Genomic DNA, 7,385 nt, shown 5'->3' with positions numbered 1-7,385 from the left:
TCTCGTAAGTGAAACGCAGCACGGAACTCTGCTCAAATGCCTCCTTCAGCTCCTGCAGATGTCTGACATCAGGTACCTGTGTAAAAATGTCGTCAATATACCTGCAGTATATGGCCGGTTTCAAGTTCAAGTATATGGCAGGTTTCAAGTGAACTTGAAACCGGCCATATACTGCAGGTATATTGACGACATTTTTACACAGGTACCTGATGTCAGACATCTGCAGGAGCTGAAGGAGGCATTTGAGCAGAGTTCCGTGCTGCGTTTCACTTACGAGATGGAAAAGGATGGGAAGCTGCCCTTTCTAGATGTAACAGTCATGGAAAAGGGCGGAGGTTTCCACACTGCAGTCTACACTAAGGAAACAAACATAGGAATGTGCCTAAATGCCAACAGCGACTGTCCTGACAGGTACAAGAGGAGTGTTGTTAACGCATATGTCGACCGTGCTCTCAGCCACAGCTCAGAATGGAAGCAAGTCGACGAAGAACTCTGTAGGGTCAGGCAGGTCCTAGTCAATAACGGCTTCTCCAATGGTTTCATCGAAGACATCATAAGAAGGAAAGTGAAAAGCCATGCAACCTCTGAAGAGACAACTAACACAACACCTATACCCCCTATTAGACTATTTTACAGGAACTTCTTTTCCACAGCTCATAAAATGGAGGAAAGGGTCCTGAAAGATATTGTTAATAGAAACGTTATCCCTACAGACAAAAATCAGAGGATACAACTGACGATTTACTATAAAACCAGAAAAACGGCCAGCCTTCTCATGAGAAACTCTCCAGACACAAAACAGAACGCTTTAAAAGAGACTAACGTCGTCTATGCCTTCAAATGCCCACTTGGGGACTGTAAGCTCCAAAAAACCCAGTATATAGGCAAGACAACAACATCTCTTTCTAGGCGTTTAACGATGCATAAGCAACAGGGCTCCATTAAGGAACATATAATCTCTTCCCACAACCAAACCATCGCCAGAGAAATCCTAGTAAACAACACAGAAATCATCGATAGATACAGCGATAGCAGGCGGCTTGACGTTTGCGAGGCACTACACATCAAGAAGTCAACACCAGCAATCAACAGCCAATTATTGCACAACTATATTCTACCCACCTCAAGACTCCGCTCCAATATAGAAGCATCAAGAAATATGGACCAATAGGCTTTCTACAAACACTTCTATTCAATACCCATTGTTTGTGTTGATACTTTTAATACCCTATTAATATCCCCTCTTGTTCTGTCTTGTGTTAATGCCACATCACCCCTCCCACCTCACTCAAATGTAGATATAAAATTGGAGATACGTAAGTTCTAATCAGTTGTGTATTTGTGAACTAAAGTCTTTGAAAATGTAATAAGTTTTACGAAACGCGCCCGTGTCGCGTCAGACTAGAAATAAAAATGAATTTTGGAGAATTGATTTTTGATTTACCTCCAACAGTGAAGCGTAATGTACGAAAGATTGAGAAAATTCGTGTTAGAATTATTAATCTTACTTTTTCGGTCATATTTAATAATATAAATATATATATATATATATGCGAACAAGCCTGAATGGTCCCGAGGACATATGCAACTGAAAACTCACACCCCAGAAGTGACTCGAACCCATACTCCCAGAAGCAACGCAACTGGTATGTACAAGATGCCTTAATCCACTTGACCATCACGACCGGACATAATGAGGTGATAGCCGAGGCTATATGAACCACCCCACCGCCGGCACTCGGATAGTTATCTTGGGCATAGCATTTTATCAAATCACCTCATTCTTTGGGGCACACGTGAGGAACACAAATGCGAACAAGCCTGAATGGTCCCCAGGACATATGCAACTGAAAACTCACACCCCAGAAGTGACTCGAACCCATACTCCCAGAAGCAACGCAACTGGTATGTACAAGACGCCTTAATCCACTTGACCATCACGACCGGACATAATGAGGTGATAGCCGAGGCTATATGAACCACCCCACCGCCGGCACTCGGATAGTTATCTTGGGCATAGCATTTTACCAAATCACCTCATTCTTTGGGGCACACGTGAGGAACACAAATGCGAACAAGCCTGAATGGTCCCCAGGACATATGCAACTGAAAACTCACACCCCAGAAGTGACTCGAACCCATACTCCCAGAAGCAACGCAACTGGTATGTACAAGACGCCTTAATCCACTTGACTATTCAGGCTTGTTCGCATTTGTGTTCCTCACGTGTGCCCCAAAGAATGAGGTGATTTGGTAAAATGCTATGCCCAAGATAACTATCCGAGTGCCGGCGGTGGGGTGGTTCATATAGCCTCGGCTATCACCTCATTATGTCCGGTCGTGATGGTCAAGTGGATTAAGGCGTCTTGTACATACCAGTTGCGTTGCTTCTGGGAGTATGGGTTCGAGTCACTTCTGGGGTGTGAGTTTTCAGTTGCATATGTCCTGGGGACCATTCAGGCTTGTTCGCATTTGTGTTCCTCACGTGTGCCCCAAAGAATGAGGTGATTTGGTAAAATGCTATGCCCAAGATAACTATCCGAGTGCCGGCGGTGGGGTGGTTCATATAGCCTCGGCTATCACCTCATTATGTCCGGTCGTGATGGTCAAGTGGATTAAGGCGTCTTGTACATACCAGTTGCGTTGCTTCTGGGAGTATGGGTTCGAGTCACTTCTGGGGTGTGAGTTTTCAGATATATATATATATATATATATATATATATATATATATATATATATATATATATATATATATATAGACATATGTCGTACCTAGTAGCCAGAACGCACTTCTCAGCCTACTATGCAAGGCCCGATTTGCCTAATAAGCCAAGTTTTCATGAATTAATTGTTTTTCGACTACCTAACCTACCTAACCTAACCTAACCTAACGTTTTCGGCTACCTAACCTAACCTAACCTATAAAGATAGGTTAGGTTAGGTTAGGTCGGGTTGGCTAGGTTCGGTCATATATCTACGTTAATTTTAACTCCAATAAAAAAAAAATTACCTCATACATAATGAAATGGGTGGCTTTATCATTTCATAAGAGAAAAATTAGAGAAAATATATTAATTCAGGAAAACTTGGCTTATTAGGCAAATCGGGCCCTGCATAGTAGGCTGAGAAGTGCGTTCTGGCTACTAGGTACGACATATATATATATATATATATATATATATATATATATATATATATATATATATATATATATATATATATATATATATATATATATATATATATGTCGTACCTAGTAGCCAGAACGCACTTCTCAGCCTACTATGCAGGGCCCGATTTGCCTAATAAGCCAAGTTTTCCTGAATTAATATATTTTCTCTATTTTTTTTTCTTATGAAATGATATAGCTACTCATTTCATTATGTATGAGGTCAATTTTTTTTATTGGGGTTAAAATTAACGTAGATATATGACCGAACCTAAACAACGCTACCTAACCTAACCTATCTTTATAGGTTAGGTTAGGTTAGGTAGCTGAAAAAGGTAAGTTAGGTTAGGTTAGGTAGGTTAGGTATTCGAAAAACAATTAATTCATGAAAACTTGGCTTATTAGGCAAATCGGGCCTTGCATAGTAGGCTGAGAAGTGAGTTTTGGCTACTAGGTACGACATATATATATATATATATATATATATATATATATATATATATATATATATATATATATATATATATATATATATATATATATGGAGGTTAGACATATCAGCATGACGCAGACAATTCTTCAACAGCATCAAAACAATCTCAAGCCACAGTGCGTTATCAGAGCAGAAGGTTACTATTCTATTTTCAGTATTATCACCACCGAGCTCTTCTCACTGGCGACCACAGACACATTAGAGTAATATTTTTTATAAAAGAGAGAGAGACTGAGACACACAGAGACAAAGACTAACACAGAAACAGAGACACACCGTGAGAGGCTAAGAAAGAGATAGACAAAGTGAGAGGCTAAGTCAGAGAAAGAGACAGTAGGTAAATTGATGGATGGACAGATGGAAAGATAGATGCATAGATTGATGGATAAATGTTTGTATAGATAGTTGAAGGGATATAAAGATGGACAAAGGGGAGCCAGACAGACAGACCCGGCAATGTTAAGTGCCTCCCTTTGTAGAATAGATATATAGAAATGTCTGTCAAAATGACTGTTCGATGTTGAAGGGTAGATGCATGGGGGCTAGAAGTACGCACATTTCCTCATTAATTTCTGTTGCATTCATGCTCTACATTGGCAGCTTGTGATTGACATGTATCTCTCTCTGTGTCTCGCTCTCTCTGACTCTCAGTCTTTATCTCTCAGTCTATATAACTCTCCTAAAAAGTCGACTTTTTCATAATATCGTCGTTAAAATGGCTATCCCATGAACACTATTTTTTTTTAATATTGTAACTAAAAGGACTGTGCCTGAACGACGACTTTTTCACAATTTCTTCGGTGAAAGGATTATGCTAGGACCAAGACTTTTCCAAAACATAGTCTTTAAATATCGTCGGTCGTGAGCGACGACCTTATAAAAAACAAGATATCATCGTAAAAATGACTTCTCCTGGACAACGACATTGCCACAACTAAAATAGCTTCGTCCTCTAGTATATAAATATTCTAATTTTCTGGATGGTTAGAGTTAAAATTGCGTTATTAGTGTGAGTGAGTTAGAGATAATTGTTAATAATGAGCTTATCAGTGGAAAAAATAGCTTAATTGGAATGGGTTGGAAGTGGCACTTGGTGCAGTTGCAGGGCGCCCAAACTGCTGATGTGATAAGGCATGTGAGATTGGGGATGAAGAAGACAGAGTCGGGGTGATAAAGAGGCGTGTTGTGTGATTGGGGAAGAAAGAGAGGAGTGGAGAATAAGGTGGTGATCTTCAAAAAGAATGAAGAAGCTGATGTGTTATTGAAGTGGTGTTGATGAGCTTCATTAATCCTTCTCTAGTAGGTGGTGTTTTTCGGGGTGGAATGGATGAGGCTCATCCATCGCACTCCGGGGGTGGGAGAAGATATGAGAACTAAACCACACACCAGAAGATGAGCAGACAATGACGTTTCGGTCCGTCCAGGACCATTATCAAGTCGATCTTCTGGAGTGTGCTTCAGTTTTCATATCTTCAATCCATGTTATTGTGACTTCTCCCAGCATGTGGGAGAAGGTGTAACGGTGAGAGTCCGCATGACTACCTGTTCAAGAGCTGATTAGAGATTAGGTAAGCTTTATCAATGGTGGGAGATTTACTCCATTTTCAAGGTGTCGTGTTTGTGCACGGTCGTTGTGGATCCTTTTCACCCAAGTAGTGCAGACGTAGTTCAACCCGTGCTAGATAGTAAAGGTATGTAACAACAGCAGTTCTGTGTATTATGGTGGAACACTCGAGCCCATACACATACATACATACATACATACATACATACATACATACATACATACATACATACATACACACATACATACACACATACATACACACATACATACACACATACATACACACATACATACACACATACATACACACATACATACACACATACATACACACATACATACATATATATATATATATATATATATATATATATATATATATATATATATATATATATATATATATATATATATGCGAAAAAGCCTGAATGGTCCCTAGGCATATATGTAACTGAAAACTCACACCCCAGAGGTAACTCGAACTCATACTGCCAGGAGAACTTTGCAACTGGTGTACAGGTCACCTTAACCACTCGACCATCACAACCGAACAAAAGATGATGGTAGTTGAGGCTATTTCCCCATCATCCCACCAGCACTCTGATGGTAATCTTGGGCATAGTATTTTATCAGATCACCTCATTCTTTGGGGCACAAATGAGGAACACAAATGCGAGCAAGCCTGAATGGTCCCCAGGCATATATGCAACTGAAAACTCACACCCCAGAAGTAACTCGAACCTATATTACTAGAAGTACTTTGCAACTGGTGTACAGGATACCTTAACCACTCGACCTTCCTGGCCGGACAAAATATGGTGGTATTTGAGGCTATTTCCCCATCATCCCGCCGGCACTCTGATGGTTATCTTGGTCATAGTATTTTAACAAATCACCTCATTCTTTGGAGCACACGTGAGGAACACAAATGTGAGCAAGCCTGAATGGTCCCCAGGCATATATGCAACTGAAAACTCACATGTGACTCGAATTATACTGCCAGGAGCACTTTGCAACTGGTGTACAGGAGACCTTAACCACTCGACCTTCCCGACCGGACAAAAGATAATGGTAGCTGAGGCTATTTCCCCATCATCCCGCCGGCACTCTGATGGTAATCTTGGGCATAATATTTTATCAAATCACCTCAGTCTTTGGGGCACACATGAAGAACACAAAGGCGAACAATCATGAATGGTCCCCAGGCATATATGCCACTGAAAACTCACCCCAGAAGTGACTCGAACCCATACTGCCAGGAGCACTTTGCAACTGGTGTACAGGCCATTTGTAAAACCATGTTGTGAGTCGTTTATTAATTTATGTTTTTCAATATGGAGACGAATGGTATTTGCAATTATCGATACAAGTAACTGTCCCACAATAGACGTTAGGCTAATTGGCCAATAGTTTGATGCAAGTGATCTCTATCCTTTCTTAATTAAAAATTGGTACCACATTAACTACCTTCCATGACTCTGGCTCTCTGCCTGGCTCTAATGATTTATTAAATATGGTATACAATGGCAAAGCTCCTCTTTGCATTCTTTAAGCACCCTGGCAAACACTTCATCCGGCTCTGGGGATTTGTTTGGTTTGAGTTTTACTATTTGTTTAATAATATAATCCCTGTTAGACTAGTCTACCTGTTCTCGTCCCCACCCATATAGACTTGTTCGGCTGAAGGCATAGAGTTAAGATTTCTTTAGGAAATACAGAGACAAAATATTTATTAAAAATACTTCTCATCTCTTCGTCATTATCCGTTATCTGACCTGTCTCAGTATTTAATTGACCTATCCTTTCTTTAACCTTTGTTCGATATAACTGAAAAAAAACTTTATAATTTTCCTTTGCTTGGCCTACTATACGAACCTCATAATTTCTTTTTGCCCTCCTTATCATTTTTTTAACATTTCTAACCATTTGTACGAATTCCTGATCTAAACTGACTTCCCCATTCCTAATTCTTTTGTATCAAGCTCTCTTTTTACCTATAAGGTTCTTCAGATCCTTTGTTATCCACTTTGGTTCATTAGTATTCGATCTATTTAATTTGTATGGTATACTACGTTCCTGTGCTTTGCTTAAAATATTTTTAAATAAGTTATATTTTGAATCAACATCGAAATCCCTTTTTATGTCACCCCATGGCT

At 39.8% G+C, this 7,385-nt stretch overlaps 1 protein-coding gene across 1 annotated transcript in view; it reads left to right on the top strand.

Moving 5' to 3' along the window:
- The first annotated feature begins 5,274 nt into the window (after nt 1–5,274).
- The window catches only part of LOC123760096 (uncharacterized), a 114,716-nt gene continuing 112,605 nt past the window's right edge, over nt 5,275–7,385 (top strand). Inside the window, exon 1 of the mRNA XM_069325251.1 lies at nt 5,275–5,353. The gene's annotated coding sequence lies outside the window, so the exon portion shown is untranslated. The remainder of the gene's footprint in view (nt 5,354–7,385) is intronic.

The sequence above is a fragment of the Procambarus clarkii genome, chromosome 16 (genome assembly GCF_040958095.1).
Source record: "Procambarus clarkii isolate CNS0578487 chromosome 16, FALCON_Pclarkii_2.0, whole genome shotgun sequence".
NCBI lineage: Eukaryota > Metazoa > Arthropoda > Malacostraca > Decapoda > Cambaridae > Procambarus > Procambarus clarkii.
This window is presented reverse-complemented; position numbering and strand designations above follow the sequence as displayed.